Source organism: Castor canadensis, chromosome 1 (assembly GCF_047511655.1).
Source record: "Castor canadensis chromosome 1, mCasCan1.hap1v2, whole genome shotgun sequence".
Taxonomy (NCBI): Eukaryota; Metazoa; Chordata; class Mammalia; order Rodentia; family Castoridae; genus Castor; species Castor canadensis.
In genome coordinates this window covers 9103654-9121533 of record NC_133386.1, presented here as the reverse complement: position 1 = coordinate 9121533, position 17880 = coordinate 9103654, and the positions used below count along the sequence as shown (strand labels likewise).

The window sequence follows — 17880 nt, the reverse complement described above, 5'->3', positions numbered from 1 at the left end:
TGAGGCATTCTTGGACTATCTAGTGAGTCTTTGTCTCCAAAGAGGGGAAAAAGCCCCCAAAAGTCCAAAGGGGTGTGCCTCAACAGAAGCTCTTCCAGATTTATTTGCTTCCCCAGTTAGTATTTTCCAAGCTGGACTTTGCTTTTGGAGGGGTGGGAGGGATGGAGGGAGTGGGGAAACATAGGAACATGCCTTGGCCTGTCCTCATTGGCCAAAAGAGCATTTCTGTGTGAATGGTGCTGGCCAACGGCTCCTTTTCTCTGCTCAGCATCCATCTGCTTTCTTCAGAGACCTGGATGCCTCCAGAAACAGCTTCATGGGAACTGAGGACCCTTTCATTTTCTCTGACGAAACTATAGTGATGTTCAGCAGCCCGACTATTCTGACTATTCCAGCCTGGCCCAGAACAGCTCAAGTAGGGAAAGTAACAGATCATTTTCCAGTCAGGAAGAGACAGAATTTACTTTTTCACAAGATTCTGAAGTCTGTTAGTACATGATTGTTGGATCTGTTTGTTTATGTTTTACAAATAATGTTTAATGAAGAACTGCCAAAATTGCAGTTAACATTTTTTGGAAAAGTAAGTTACCACGGAAGCTACCATATGGTATCTGTTTAGAACTGGAAATGTGGAATCTAGTTTGAAAAGAATAGACCTATCAAAACAAAAAACCTCCATCCTTGTAAAAATAATTTTGGTTAATTTTTTATATTAGATTTAAGATTTTTAAACTTTTACAAATAGCATGCTAAATTTGGCAAGTAAAAATTCTGAGGAAATTTAAAATTTGATTCCAGTTGGATGGTTCTCTGATATCCTCTTATCCTTCTACTAACCTTCTAAGAATCACACATGGCTCCTGCTTTTAAGGGAACTAGACACTGTTAGAGAGGAGCAGAGGGTTGAGGCTGGCATGAGGGAGGAAGGAACCAAGAAGAGAGGGATGCAGCAGTGGCCCAGGAGTGTGCTTTGCCTGTAGCCCCAGTCTCTCCAGCATACAAAGGCACTACCTCATCTTCAAAACTCACATCAGTGATGACATTGAATTGCAAGTTTGAACTATCCATGAATTTTGTTTCCTTGATTCCATCATCCTTTGATTGGTTTGTTTGAGTACCTGTAATCCCAGGTACTCAGGAGGCAGAGCTAGAAGGAACATGGTTTCAGGTCAGCCTGGGTAAAAAGTCAGCAAAGCCCCTTCTCGTCAAAAAGCTGGACATGGTGGCATGCACCTGGCATTTAAGTTACATTGCAGGCATAAACAGGAGGATCGTGATCCAAGCTGGTCAAGGCATAAAGTCACAAGACCCTACCTAAAAAACAATTAAAGCAAAAAGGGCTGCGGATGTGGCTCCAGTGGTAGAATGCTTGCTTAGTAAGCTCAAAGCTAAGAAAGGGGTGGGGGGAGGAAAAGATTATCTATAAAAGGACTTAATTTTTTTACATAAAAATATTGTTAATGTTAAAATGATTTACAACAATTACATTGTTCTCTTCAGTTTAACTGCTTGACTCAGTGTAATGTTCTTAGCTCTTTTTGACTTTTGAACAGCATCTGATAGGCCTTTTGTCTTACATATAAAATGTGAAAGGAATCCATCCTAGTAATGTTTGGTAGTAATTGCAAACAGGGCTAGTCAGCTCAGTTGTGTCAGCACTCTGTTGGAGCTTCAGCCTCTGGGTCACCCAGTTCATTTCTTTCAGTTTTCTGAGCCCAGAAGTGGATTGCCACAGATCTATCTTTGTTAAAGAAACAAAATTTGGCTATGCAACTTGGGGATGGAATGTATGCCAGTATCATTGTAACTAAAATATATAAATCACATTCTCTTTAAGTACATAAAAATGATATAGTTGCCTGTGGGACAGCAACAAGTTAAAAAAAATTTTTAATGTTTTTATCCTCACAGTATTTAGTAGATAATTTGTTCATTCAGCATAGTACAAAGAAGCCTTACCACATGATTCTAAGTCTCTTTGACCATAACCTTGCAGAACAATGTGCCATGATATATTTTTACTTGTTTTGAGAAGCTTGTTGCAATAACTTCACAGCTGTCAATCACTGTTGTAGGAAATATGGTGCCAAATTGCAAAAAGTCCTCTCTTTACATTAGAATCGGTTTAAAAAATACAGTGATGGGACACAGTGATTCGCACCTATGAGTCCAGCTTCTCAAGAGGCAGAGCAGGGATGACCACCAATCAGGCAAAAGAGCTCGTGAGGCTAGGGAAATGTGAGGCTTATTGTAGCAGCATCCATCTTCCAGCACTAGGAACCAGAGAAAAGGAGTGAACCTTGTGGTGTCTGATTGACTCTGGTTGGTCCTGGCTCAGGCTACAGCTGAAACTCATCCTGCCCCTGGCCTTGACTCAGCCCCTCAATGTGGGAGCTGACAAGTATACTTTTAGCTTTACTTTCTCGTCATATGTGTCAGAAATCAGAGTCCCAACTGATACAGGTAATACCATTTAAATTTTAGGATTATCAGATGATTAAATGATAATCTCTACAAAGCACAGTGTCTGACATACAGAAAGCACTCAGTAGTAATTTTATTAGTCAGAAATCTACCTAACATCTAATAACTCATTCTGAAGCAGAGTAGACGCTGCAAACAGAGTCTTGCTACATAACCCAGGCTAGCCTTCAATAAGAGATCCTCCTGTCTCAGCCTCTCAAGTGCTGGGATTATAGGCTTGTGCCTACTATGCCTGGCTTATAAGAGAATATAACAGAATGTTTAACTTCTTAACCTGGCACAGGTATGCTCTACTTCTGTGCAAGGCCACATAGTTTAAAAGTCCCTAGGGCCTATAATAGCCAAGAGCTACTAGATCTGCTTAGGTTCCAGAGTTGAGGCCAGTAGAGAGTATGCATTTGAGAGTAGATTTGAATCACCTGTTGTTTTCTATTTTTTTAATATATTTAAAAAATATAATTCAGTTCTAAGCCTGGGCTACAAAGCAAGTTCAAGGCCAGCTTGGGCTACATAGTGAGACCTTGTGTCAAAACCAAAAAAGGCCAGATGTGGTGGTGTATGCCTATAATCTCAGCAATTGGAGAGGCAGAGATAGGAAGATTATGTTCTAAAGCCAACCCAGGCAAAAATGTGAGACCCTGTCCGAGAAACAAAATACAGGCAGGCTGAGTGTGATGGCTGAAGTCTATAATCCTGGCTACTAGGGAGTGGTTTGAAGCCAGCTTGGGAAAAAGTTTGTAATACCCCATCTCAACCAGTGGCTGATGGTGCATGCCTGTCATCCCAGCTATGCAAGGAAGCATAAATAGGAGGATCAACAGTCCAGGCCAGCCCAGACATGTAAAGCGAGACCCTATCTAAAAAATAACCAAAGCAAAAGGCTGGTGGCATGGCTCAAGTGGTAGAGCTAGCCTGCCCAGCAAGTGTGAGGCCCTGATTTCAACCCTAGTACCACCAAAACAAGCAAGCAAACAAACAATAGCAGCAAAACCTAAAAGCAAAAGGATTGGGAACTTGGCTTAGGTGGTGAAATAGTTGCCAACTTAGCAAGCACTATAGATCCTGAGTTCAGTCCCCAGTACTGCCAAAAAACAAAACCAAATTCCATTCTATGTGCTATTTGGGGAAAAAAAGCATGAAAGAAAGCTATTGGGTAACTTGAAAAAAATAAAGAATTCAATAATAGCAAAACAGGCAGGGACTGGTAGTCTTAATATACTGTGATGCATGATATTTTGACTACCTTTCCTTCTCCAGGTCTTCCGAAGGGGAAAAATCAGAACAAGTAACTATAGAGATGGAGATGAATCTTTTTTTTTTTTTTTAAAGCTGTAACATCAAACCACAGGGCCCATCAGATTACATAATAGCAAAAGATTTTCTGTTACCTCATCATTTTCCTAAAAGTACAGTGTAGCGTATTTTTAAAGATTAAACTGAATTAAAGTCAATTTCTGTTTTAAGAGTTTGAGTAGTATTAGGTAATTGGAAAGATCCCTGGAATGCTTCAATAATGGTGAGAGTCATTGTTCTTAATAGTGGAAATGAACTCTGAAATTACAAACACTAATATTTATACACTCCAGCTAACAACATTTTAAAATAGCGGTATTTCCAATGCGGTGGAGCTCCTGGCCCATCTGTAATAATCCTGACTTTTTAATGGTCATCTCATCATAGACACTATACTTCTAAAGTGTTGCCTTTATTATTGGAAAGCGCAAAATGTAATCCTTGGTTTTTTTGTTTGTTTCTTGCTGCTTCATAGCACTCACTATAGCAATTAGTCAGAAAACATAGAACATAAAGGTAAAGAACTAGGAAATCAAGTTTATATTTAGATTATGTTCATGCAGTAATAATGGAAACTATTGATAGAATTTTCTGTCAGCATATAGTCTAATATTGAGCAAGACGTGACCAGCTTGGCTTGCTCAAACCAAAAGAAGCTGGAGACGAAGGTAGTAAGGGTGGAGTAGGAGCTGAACTGTAAAGGAATGTTGAGTCAGGCTTTACAGAGCAAGTTCTTCAGTGTGAATGAAAGTGTGGAGTCTGGTAATAAACATGGTAACAGGCACTATGACCCTAGCCTCTACCTCTATAGCCTGACTGTGTTCTAGGTGACATTCTAGGTGTGGGCATTAATCTGTTGAATTCTCCTAACAACCCTGTTAGGGAGGTCCTTTATTAGGAAGCTGAGGGCCGTGGCTAAATGGCTTGTTCCTGGCATGCAGTGAGAAAGTGGTGGAGCTGATACTTCCACCACCTGTTCTGCCTGCTGGTACAGTGTTCCTTTGAGGAGCCTCATTTTAAGAAGCCGAGGAGACTGCCGCTAGGAAGACATCTGGTATCCACTCATCTTCTGTGCCAGGAGGACAGATGCAGAATTCAGTGTGCAGTTGTTCCATAGAGTGGTCTTTTTCACCCCAGGTTGCTTCGCACCTGGACCAGACTTGTAAAACAGTGTGTTCAATCCCACTTGTCAGTTGTGGAGTTTATCTCTATGTGATTGATATCAGTGCTTTTTAAGGAAAGGACATTTGAGTTAAACTAGTTATACAATCTAAGGTGTCTGCAAGGCTTACTCCTCCAAGAAGCTGCCTTTTTTACCTCCTCAGTCAACATAGGTTTTTCCTGAGGACTTATTCTTAATACTCACCGCCACCTGTGTTGTAATGTTTTTAGGGGTTTGTTGACCTATTCAGTAGGTGCTTTTTGAACCCCTATTGTGTTTAGTCATTGGAGATGTGGATTTAGGACCAAACTGGTCCATGGAGACTAGGTAGATTCCAGATGGCCAGGAATCCAGGAGTCCTTACTAATTAGGATAGGGCAGTTGTTCAAGATGACTATGCTTTTCTTTGTTTTGAAAGAAATCACACTGAGGAAACTGGTGAATCTCTATGTTGACACATCCTTGTATTTGAGAAGGTCGATTATACAGACTGTCTCTTGACTTGTTTTAATGATACCATTGTGATAACTATTAGTGACAGTAATGCAGTGCTGATCAATGCAGTGATGCAGTGCTTACCTGTAAGTAGTGAATTGTAAACGTGGCTGTATTGCAAATGTGGGTGGTATTTTGTAGGTTCTACAGATTTTCCAAGAATGGAAATAAATTAGGGAAGAGTTATGAAATTCAAAGAGGATAACTACTTCATTTGTTTTGTAGGATCAGCTCCCAATTTTGTGTTCCCTCATGGGCGCTTACCTGGTAAGAGAGAAGAGCTGTCACACAGATGGAAGGGAGCTCAGGGGTTCTAATCCCACTCTGTCACTGACTTAAGTAGCAAAGTTTAGCCCTTCACTCACCATGGAATTTAAAAAATCTTTTTTTTTTTTTTGGTATCTTAGAAATAGTCAAGTTGCTTATAAGAGCATTTCCCCTTTTATAACAATAGTAATACAGTGAACATGGGAATATTTTGCTGTACCAGCTGCCATTATGTAAGAGTTCATGGTTTTTAGCTTTTCAACAGTGAATTTACTCATGAATGGTACCTTCTAGAATTCATTATATTTTTGTTTTAAAACAGCTCTGAAATGTGACATTTCCTAAAGTTGCTTATTCAGGACATTTTTGATGTGCTTACATAGTTATCATAGTATTATTTTTTTCTCTTTAAAACTGTGGCTTTGCTATGCTTACATAAGCTAAGAATTCAGGTTTTCAAATATGAGTTAAGCAATTAAATGGCTTTTAAAAAAATTTAACATGTTCCCTCTCTTCCTCCTTCCTTTCCTTACCAGTATCTCCCTGTGTGGCCTTGAACTCCTGAACTCAAGTAATACTCCTGCCTCAGCCTCCCTAGTAGCTGAAGATTATAGTTGCAAGCCACCACAGCCAGCTTTAAACTAATTTATAAAATATAGAAATATGTTGAGATGTCTACAAATAAGAATTCATTCTAGATTAAAGAAACCAGAATAGCTAGAGGAAATAAAATTGTGACTCAGTGTAACTAAATTAAAGATACCTTCATTGGGTGGTACAGTGACTCAAGTTGAAGAGCACCTATCTAGCATGCATGATGTCCTGAGTTCAACCCCACAGAAACACCACAAAACCAAAAGAAATATTTGTCATGATGTGGGCACTAGTGGCACATTCCTGTCATCTCAAGCTATGTGAGAGGCTGAGTTCAGGAGAATCTCAGTGCCAGACCAACCCAAAGAAAATAGTTTTTGAGACCCCATCTCAATGGGAAAAAAACAAAAAACGAAAACTGGGTGTGGTGGCACGTGCCTATTATCCCAGCAACAGGAGGATCATGTTCCAGGCCCACCTGGGTAAAAAGACCCTATCTCCAACATAACCAGAGTGAAAAGGGTAGGGGGCATGGCTCAAATGGTAGAGTGCCTGCCTTGCAAGCACAAAGTCCTGAATTCAAACGCTAGTTCCACCAAAAAAAAAAAACCAAAAAACGAAAAAACCTGTCAAGGACAGAAATAAGGGAGATCAGTGTGGCCTAATGAATGTAACAAGACTGGATCATAAGCTGGAGGACACTCTGCTTTGTGAACTAGGGCTGGAATTCAGTAAGAAATGAGCAGAGGCTAGAGACCAGAAATAGCATGGAGTCTCATTGAGCTGGATAGATATATGGGTGGAGGGCAGTGGCTAACCCAGCTCTCTTTTCCACGTCCCATCTCTTTTGCCTCCTTCACGTCCCAGTTAGTAATCTATTGCAGCTGAGGAGATAACTCCAGAATATACTGGCCTAAAATAACAGGAATCTTGATGGTGGCTGTGGATCAGGAACATGGGGGCAAAACCATTGGGTAGTTGTGGCTGGGAGTCTGCAGCTACAACTTCACCTTCAGTTGAAGCTGCAGTCAAGTAGTGAGAGGGTGGTGCTGGTGTCGTCTCTGAGGCTCTTCACTGCTGTGTCTGATGCCTGGTCCTGACAAACCGTCACACCTTTCTGCCTGTGTGTGGTGTGTCTCCATGGTCTCCTCAGCACACCCAGACTCTTCCTTTGATTGTCCAGAGCTCCAAAGAAGTTTAATAGAAAGATACATAAGGGCAGTTGAAAGTTTCATCTTTTCTCACTTAGCCTGAAAGTCCCACAGCATCATCTCCACTGCGGTCTGAAGCCTGCCCATATTCAAAAAGTTCTCTCCATGTGAGAGTATTTTTTTGTCTCAGTTTAAGAACAACATGTGGAGTGAGATGTTAGTGCATCCATCTTTGGGAAATACATTGTGCCACAACACAAGAGGCTGGAAGAGTTAGAACTGCTTCTTTCTCAGTTTCTTGTGGGACATCACTGAGGTAAAATGAGAACCTGACTGGCAACCCTGAGAAAATTTATTTTCCATGTAACAGGAGCAGATGTGGCAAACACTACCTCATCCTTACCCTGTTGGGCACAACTGTATGTCAGGCGCTGTGCGGTCACCTCATGCCACATGAGTGACGGAACAGGAATGGCTGGTTGTGGTACTTTCTGACAGCCATGGACAAATGACGTCTGCCAACCTCTAGACTTGTGCTTTTGTAAGAGAGTGAAGCTGTTTGAGCTGCTGTCACTAGTGTTCTGTTGCTTGTACTGAATGCCTTCAGTTGATGCAGTATGCGATACTATATAATGCCGGTTAGCTGACATGTTAAGATTGGGATTTTTGCTGGTACTGTGTTTTGTTTTTCCTGTGGAACTGGTATTTGAACTCAGGTATTCATGCTTGCAAAGCAAGTGCTTTACTGCTTGAGCCAAACCTTCAGTCCATTTTGCTCTGGTTATTTTGGAAATGGGTTCTCACAAACTATTTGTCCAGGCTGGCCTCAAGCCATGATCCTCCCGATGTCAGCCTCCCAAGTAGCTAGGATTACAGGCGTGAGCCACCAATGCCTGGTTGGTACTAGGGTTTGAACTCAGGGCTTCATGCTTGCTAGGCAAGCATTCTGCCACTTGAGCCACATCCCCAGCCCCTTTTCCTTTTGGTTATTTTTTGGACAAGGGCTTGAGTTTTTGCCCAGGCAGTCTAGACCACAGTGCTTCTATTTATGCTTCCTACATAGTTGGGATAATTAGGCAGGTGCCACTGTGTCCAGCTTATTGATTGAGATGGGGCTTTCACTAACTCCTTCGTGGGTAGGTGGAGACTGGCCTCCTCTAACTGCAATTCTCTTGATCTCTCTGCCTCCCAAGTAGTTGAAGTTACAGGCATAAACCATCTTACCAGGTTCTTTATTATATACATATTTTTAGGCAGTGTCTTGTTACATTGTCTAAACTGGTCTTGAATTCCTGGGCTTAAATGGATCTCACCTCAGCCTCTTGAAGGTTTGTTTGTTTGTTTGGTTTTTAATTATTACTAATAGAAAGAAGTAGTTGAACTTTATTGGGCAGTGGAAAGCCATTTGAGGTTCCTCTGCAAAGTATGCAGTTAGTTTGTTAATGAAGTATGTGGCATGTGTGTACTGCATGTTCAGCCCTGTCTTATGCACAAAATAACATCAGAGTGGTTAAGTAACATATAATTTACTTGTAAGGAGAAAAGCAAATGAATAACAACTACTCCAAAAGCAAATATATGGCTTTTTTTGTGCCAGGTTTTATGCTGAGGATACAACATGAGCCATTACTTCTTTTAAACCTTATATATGCTACCTGAGGAAGGTATTCTTGTCCTGTTTTTTACAGATAAGCAGGCACATACTTAGAAAGGTTAAGTAGCATGACTAAGTTTAATTGTAACATATTCTGTTGTTTTAAATATAAAAAGAATTTGCTCTAGAAGTACAGATTTTCTTCTTTCTTTATTTCTGTTTGTTGGTAGTTCTGGGGTTTGAACTCTGGATTTCACACTTGCTAGGCAGGTGCTCTACAATTTGAGCCATTCCACCAGCCCTTTTTGTGTTGGGTATATTTGAGAGACAGTGTCGTGAACTATTTGCCACGCTGTTTTATAACCACGATCCTCCTGATTTCTGCCTCCTAAGTAGCTGGAGTTATAGGCATGAGCCACTGGAGCCCCCTCCAGATTTTCTACATCTTCACATGACAGTTATTTTAGCTTAATCAAGTATACTGAACCTTTGCATCAGTGCTGGACACTGCTCCGGATGTTGAGACTATGTAGATGAGCATGGTAGGATCCCTGAGCTTGAAGAGCCAAGTCCAGTGGGGAGGCTGCTTTCTCCATAACCACATGTGGAATGGCACAAAACATTTATTGAGGGCCTTCTATGTGCTACAGAATGTTTCTATGTTATCTTTTAACACACGGAGTCAAATTTTGTAATGGTCATCATATATTGTAGCATAAGGAACCATTCCAAAGCATAGTACTTAAAACAACTGTTTATTTAGCTCAAGGTTTTGTGAGTCAGTAGTTGACATGGACTGAGCTAGGCAGTACTTCTGGTCTTAGTAGAACCAGTCATGTGTCTCTGATCAGCTGCCAGTCAGCTCTCAAATTGGCAGGCTGTCAGTTGGAATGTCAGGGCAACTAAGCCATATGTCTGTCTTCACTCAGCAGGCTAGCCTGGACTTGTTTTCATGGCAGCTGCGCAGGATTCCAAGATTAAGAGCTGAAGCACATAAGGTCTCATGAGGCTTAACCTTGGAAGTTGCATATCCTTTCTTCAGCATTCTGTTGGCCCAAACCACATGGCAAACCCAGATTCAAGGGATAGAAAAATAGGTCCCACTTCTTGATAGGAGTTGCTGCAAAGTCACATTGCAAGACAGAATTGCCGTGTTTCCAGTCTGCCCCAAGTTCCATAATAGTAATTTATACCAAGCTCACTGAGACTTAAAGGAATAATTCTAGGGTCTCTTTCTTAGAATTATGGTCATATCATGTGTTAAAATTGAGCAGTCCTAATTGCTAATGAGGAAATTAGTTTTGAGAGAAAGTTCAGTTGAAAATGTTGTTAGAGGTGACAGTGGGTTATCCAAATAAAAGTGAGTTTGGGTTTAATTGGAAATTTGGACTGAGAGAAGTCAGGGCTTGAGACAGAGCTTTTTGGAATCATCTCCCCAGGGGTAATAATGATGTTGCTTTTAGAGGGAGAGGGACAGAAATCTGTGTGCTGTGTAGGATGTAGATTGGCTTGAGGAGGGCCAAAGTGGAGTAAAGACTAGTTAAGAGGCTACTGGAGTTGCCTAGGAGAGCTCTCAGACTGGCAGTACAGGTATAGTTGACACTGACAGGATCTGGATATTTCGTGGAGGTACATTGACAAGATTCACCAGTGAATTCACATTTGAAGTGTGGTAGAGAAGACGCAAACCTTCCTGGCCTGATCAGATGGAAAGGTGGAGTTGTCTACTGAATAGTGAAGATTGAGTACAATGTTTGGTCTTTTCTGGTGAACCTATAGCTGGAGTTGCCCCAAAAGGGGAAAGAGGGAAGGAAGTTCCTATCAGGGACTTTCCACAGTACCTCAAAATAGGGCCAGGAGGGATTCCAAAGAAAGAAGCACTGAATGTCAGGGTGAAAAGTGTGAAGAACAGCAGCAGCAGCCCTTGCTGTGATAATGAGAGAAAAAAAAGAGATGTTCTGTCTAAGTATGTCCACTACAAGGGATCAGGGCAGAGAGTTTAAATGCTGCTTTAAGGCATTTGACTTAGGGCCGGGGCTAAGGCTCCTACATGTTTAGCCCTTTTCATTTTTCTTTTAAATAACTCTGGAAATTCCTGCCCTCTATTCCTACTGCCCCTACCCTATCCCCATATTATGTATATACATTATATATTATAGTCAATATAATGTTATAATGCATAATTATATTTAATCATACATAATTGTATTTTATATTAACTATATAAATTTATATATGTAATATAACATTAACACTATAACAGTTGTTATAGAATATTCTTAGTATGTTATAACAAATTAATTTAATTTAGAAAGTATGACCTGAATTCATGATCTGCCTGCTTTACTTCCTGAGTAGCTAGAATTAGAGATGGAAGAACTGTGCCTGACTAGAAATTCAACTTTGAATATAAGAACTTCATGCCTGTTTAGCATTTATTTATATGTCTTTACATATGTTGACATTGGTTAGTTCTTTTCTCAGGCCAAGCATTTGAGTTTGTTGACAGCGATTAGCCAGCTGTCTAAATTGGGTTGAGATGGCATTATAACCCTAACTAGGCATGAGCAGTGACTCCACATTAGTCAGAGGTGTCAGGCCTGAACATGGTTGTGGTCAAATGACTCTAGGAAAAAGACATTCTTGGACTTGCAGAACTGACTGGACTGTCGGTTAAGAGGATAGTCAAGGGCTCATCAAATAAATGTTTGGAGTGTGCTTAATGCCTAGTGACTACAAATCAAATTATTTATTTGGAAAACTTCCAGAGGTAGCTTTAGAAATTCTGAAGTTAATGACAGATTATATCCTCAGCTCCAACATCAGGTTCTAAGTTAAAAGTTAGTTGACTAACCCAGGCCCACCAACATTTAAGACCATTCTTGCTGACTTTCTGTTGCACCTGGCTGCCATTGTGTATTACACAACTCTAAACAGGGCTTCTGGCTTGCTACCAGAAGTTAGGTTTACCATAGGTGATAACCTACAGGCACTGATTTTGGTCCAAATAAGAAGTGCACTGTGGCAGAAAGAACATGGTTTGGGGATTAGACATTGGCCTTCAGATTAGTACATGTGTTACCTTGTGCGTGCTACTCTTTGAACCTTCAATTCTTCCATAAAATGGTGATACCATCTGCCTCAAATATGTTAAACTAATATATTGCACATATATGTAAATACATACATAAAAAAGTCTACGTATAAATATACATTATGTTAGTGTACATTTACAATATATACTGCATAAGTATGTATTTTAGTAGTTGTATGTAAAGGTCTTTTGTTCTGTTTTGGTTTTGGCTACACTGGGGTTTAAACTCAGGATGTTGTACTTGCTAGGCAGGCTCTCTACCACTTGAGCCACACCTTCAGCCTTTTTTGTTTTAGGTTATTTTTCCACTAGGGTCTTTTTTTTTTTTAAATATTATATATGCTTTTTAAAAAATTTTATTTTATTCATATGTGCATATTATTGTTTGGTTCATTTCTCCCCCCTTCCCCCTGCCCCCTCCCTTGCCCCTCCACCCCTCCCTCCCTTACCCCTCCTTACCCCTCACTACCAGGTAGAAACTATTCTGCCCTTATCTCTAATTTTGTTGAAGAGAGAGTATAAACCTTCTACATTAATTCTTCTTGAACTAACCTTTTCTCTAGTTCCTGGTCACCTTCTCCTATTGGCCTCAGTTGCTTTAAAGTATCTGCTTTAGTTTCTCTTCCACTAGAGTCTTGCCATTTTTACCCAGGCCAGTCTGGACCATGATCCTTCTGTTTATGCTTCCTGAGTAGCTGGGATGCCACCATGCCCAGCTTTTATTGATTGAGATTGGGGGGGCGGGTTCTTTCTCACTAACTTTTTGCCTGGGCTGGCCTCAAATTTAATCCTCCTGATCTCTGCCTATTTAGTAGCTAGGATTACAAGCATGAACAATCATGCCTAGCCCCATTGTATAATACCTTTATTTTTTTTCTTTTCTTTTTTTTTTGTGATACTCGAGGTTGAACACAGGGCTTCACACTTACTAGGCAGGTACTCTACCATTTGAGCCACACCTCCTGTCCTTTTGCTCTGGTTATTTTGTGTGTGTGGGAGGAGGGGTTACTAGGGTTTGAACTCAGGGCCTCACATTTGCTAGGCAGGTGCTCTATTGCTTGAGCCATTCCACTAGCCGTGCTCTGGTTATTTTTGAGATAGAGTCTTGCTTTTTGCCCAACTGGGCCTGACCACAATTTTCCTATTTATACCTCCTGCATAGCTATATGAGAAGCACATGTCTCCATGACATGCTCTTCTTCCATTGAGATGGGGTCTCACACACTTTTTTCCCAGGCTGGCTTGGAACTACAGTCCTCCCCATGTTAGCCTCCTGCTTAGCTGAAATGGCAGGCCCCCACCACTGCCCCCAGCTATTAGTAGAGATGGGGTCTCGTGAACTGTTTTTGTCCAGGCTGGCCTCAAACATTCCTCAGATCTGAGCCTCCCAAGTAGCTAGAATTACAGACATGAGCCACTGTGCCTGGCTCCTATTGTATAATACCTTGATTATAAAGATTATAGTTGAAATATTAAAAATTTAATCCTTTCAGATCACTACCCCATTGATTGTAAATTTTATTATAAATTTCAGCTAAGAATGTTGTATTACTCTATCTTGTTTTGCTATCTGAGTTTGGGTAGGTTTTATTTAGCTCACAGTTCTGGAGTCCCAAGAGCAGGGTACTAACGACTCCTTGCTTCTAGTAAGGGCTTTATGGCATTTCAGCTTATGATGGAAAAGCATAAAAAGGAAGCAGGCATGGGCAGAAGAGCACATGTGGGAGAGAGAGGGGAGGTGCCAGGCTCTCTTTGTAACAACCTACTTTTATAGTAAATAACCCAGTCCCAGAAGAGCAAGAATTCCTAGGAAACTGGGAGAAAGTAGTCAAAATGGAAAAAATGTAAAAGCAGAGGGTAAAAAATAGGAAAACAAAATCCTGCCTGCAGTATGGTAGGAAGTGTGGGTAGAACATTTAGGGCTAAAACAAAGGGAGCCTTGAGGGTGCTACTGAGGCCTCATAAAGGGAAACTGTGACACAGGTACAGTAGGGTGATGAGCATGGTGGCTGTTTTTAATAGGTTGGTTGATTAAAAGCTCTCAGTGAAAGTTCATTGTGTTCACAATAAAGCACAGTCAAAACTTGGAGACCACTGCTAGTCAAGAACATCTAAATTACTATAGACCTTGTGTATTAAGTGACCATCTGGCAAGCACATATGTACCTTTATGTTGTATAAAGTTCCATAACACAACATACTTTGATGTCATTGGACTGAAGGTTTTGATCAGAAACAGAAAGAGAGATTGAAGAGCTAACTAGCTAGATAGGTAGGTATATAGGTAGATAGGTAGGTAGGTAGGTAGGTAGATAGATAGATAGATAGATAGATAGATAGATAGATAGATAGAGGAAGAAGTCATTTTAAAATGATACATAAATACCTTAAACATTTTAACTTAAAGCCTAATTCCTTCCTTCATTCCTTCTTTCCCTCCTTCCTTCCTTTCTTGATGAAAGGAAAGAAACAGGTTTATTCGAGGCTTGCCTGAGGAAAGTGGAGAAGCCCATTGGCCGCAAATCCCCATCTTTGATGGTTCAGTATGAAAGGCTTTTATAGGATATAACGGGTTGTAGTGAGACTGAGTTGGAGATCCTCAGGCTGGGTGGAGTCATTCTCCTTGGAGCATCATCTCCTTGACTGACCTCTTGCTAAAAGTCATCTGGATCTTGACCTTCTGAGGCCAGTATCTTAAAGCATAATTTCTGAAGGGCAGGTTGACCAGTGAATAGTTTTAACATATGTTCACTACAGTAGATATCATGGTGTCTTTTCCATTACCCAAGGCAGGTGCTACTTGCTATAAACATAGTGTTACCAATATTTTATTCAAGGTAGGCTCTGATGGGATTTCAGGTTGTCTTTTTTTGTACTTGTGTGTATGCACACAAAACATGGTTTCTTTTTTCTTAGCAGTTTCACTGAGATATAATTCACATGCCATACAGTACGCCTATTTCAAGTTTTTACCTACTACTTAATGGTTACAACTGTTTATTATGAGCAACACTCTAAAGCTGCCTGAAAATGAAAGCTAGCAGTGTGTACTACCCCTCTAGATTACCGTCATTAATCTTTTATCACCCTCACTTAATTCGGTTGAAATCTTTTTAATGAGCTTATTTCATTGAGTCTTTGCAACTTTTCTTAGTTTTCATAGCTAAATTCATATTTGTGACTGTACAATTCAAACTCACTCCCTCAACAAATGAATTCTGTAACTGATCATGTTTACTGTCTTATTTAGTACATATTAACATAGTTACATACAAAAGTGTACTTGTAAGAAATTTAAGTACTCGCTGGGTAGCACATATACTAAAATTGGAACCAGAGAAGATTAGCACAGTCCCTGTGCAAGAATGACATGCAAATTTGTGAAGCATTCCGTATTTAAAAAAAAAAGTATCTAAAATTCTTTAGCCAGAGTAAACAATCACATCTTTTCTGTTTTCTATATAGTAAATCTCCAGATCCATATAATTAATATAGTGCAGTAATTAGTAATTTCTGTACTTAACTAACAAATAACCCAAAATTTTGTTTATAGATTGATAATAAAATTGGTCTTATTTATCACATCAGTTTCATGAAGAAAAATAGTGAGTTTCTAATGAATCAGACAAAGCCCTCATCATAGGTATAGTTATCTTGAAACAAGTACGATACTGTTTATTATTTAACAATCACCTGAAAAAATAATGTTTGCCATAAAAATAACTTTCTGAAGTTATCAGTATAAATTAACTTTGCAAATTATAGTCAAGTAGTATCATAATTGAAATCTTAGAAGTATATGGTACAGACTAGACTAAATTGAGTTTGTCCTTGAGTTCTACAGAAGCACCCTGGTGACAGCAAAGGTGGGACTTCCCACCACTGGTTGATTGCTGTGGTGGGTACCAGTAATCCACTATTGTCAGCTTGCCCATTGTTTAGTTATTTCTGATACCTTGTCTGAATTATGAAAATGAAAGTCCCAATTCAAGATGATGTGGGTTACTGGTTCATAGTTCCAAAGAAATGTATGGATCCAAAATAAATAAGTTTCATAATTTTGCCAAATATGGTGTATTTTTGCTGAAAATATCCAAATAGGAAAAGGATTTAATTTTCTCACTAGATCCTGCAACTGAAAGCAATAAAAAGCAGCTTTTCTCTGAGATTAAAAAAAGCATACCTTTTTCTTTTACTTCTTAAATATATTAAAAAGTTGTGTTTTGGTGTGGAAATCAATTTCAGAATTTTTCCTAATGTTTTAATTGCAAATTGCTGTAAAAGAGCATATGAATCATGCTGTGTACCTCTATCCTTTGTGTTGACAGTCAGTGCTTTTGACTTAAATCATGTGTTTTCAGTATGGATTTGGCCAGAAAGTGGAGAACCCAGTAGTTTCACTCTGACCTTATTTGTGGAAAGACCCCCTCAGTTTATGGTTGTAGTACATGTTGGAAAGTGAAGCCTGGTTCAGCTGTGTTGCTTATAAATTTATGTGCATATGAGCCAGCAATTTTGCCAGGTGGTTTTATATGCTTTTAATAGTATTAAAATATTTCTGGTTGCCCAAGCCATTCATATGCCTAGGAAAAATTTAAAAAATAAGGAAGTGTTTAAAATGATGTATCTTCCGCAGTATCTAGAGAAAGTCAGTAACAGTTTAGTATCTTCTTTTTAATCCTTTTTTAAACTTTTAAATTTTTTATTGTCATATTATTGTTGTACTGAGGGTTACATTGTAACATTTACAAAAGTACTTACAATATATCTCAGTTAAATTCACCCCTCCATCATTCTCCTTTATCTCCCCTTCCCATTCTTAGAATGGTTCCAGTAGGTCTCATTTTTCCATTTTGATACAGGAGAACATAATATTTCCACCAAATCCACCCTCCTACACCATTTGTCTATATCCTCCCCTCCCCCACTGGTACCAGCCCCCAGACAGGACCTGATTAACATTCCTGTCATCCATTTTTGAGGGGAAAAATGTCATTCTTATTTTTTTAAGCTATCTATACAGACAAGGTATCTATACAGTTTCATTATGACATTTCCATGTATATATGTATTGTATCCTGAATTGGTTCATCCCCTCCATTTTTCTCCTTTCTGCCTTTATCCTCTTCTTATGGTGAGTTTAAAAGGTTTAAAATTTTTATATAATTTTGTATTGAAAGTGTATCACCCATATTTACCTTCTATACTTCCTTCTTTTACCCTCCCCTTCCTGTTACTGCCCTCCCCCTTAGCATGACCTGTTTTTCATTCTTATCCCTCATTGTTTAGTTTTCTGTTTATTGGTCAGTGGGATTTTTGCCTTGTATTATACCTGTACATGCATTGTGCTTAAGTCAGTATAAGGCCCCTCCACTGCACTTTCTCACCACTTTCCCCCATCCTGTGTTGTTTAAGGTTTTCAGTGCGTTTCCTTGTGTCTTGTTCCTACACAGATGTGTTTCATTATTATTTGCTATCTTTGTTTTCTTCTTTCCCTACTCCCTTGTTCTCCTCTACCAGTCCCATGTTTGAATACATGCTCTGTATATATTTCTAGATACATATAATATTGCTTGTATTTGTATTGGGCCTGTATTCCATACATGAGAGAAAACATGTAGCCTTTGGTTTTCTGAATCTGGCTAACGTCACTCAAGATGATGTTCTCCAGTTCCATCCATTTACCTGCAAGTGACAAAATTTCATTTTTCTTTATGACTGCATAAAATATTGTATATAGATACCA

At 39.5% G+C, this 17880-nt stretch overlaps 1 protein-coding gene and 1 non-coding gene across 8 annotated transcripts in view; both read left to right on the top strand.

Moving 5' to 3' along the window:
* Positions 1 to 17880, top strand: part of Tulp4 (TUB like protein 4) — a 203516-nt gene that overhangs the window by 89037 nt on the left and 96599 nt on the right. The window lies entirely within an intron of this gene.
* Positions 15433 to 15534, top strand: LOC141416268 (U6 spliceosomal RNA). Its single transcript, XR_012441039.1, has one exon. It is a non-coding gene; the product is annotated as a U6 spliceosomal RNA (small nuclear RNA).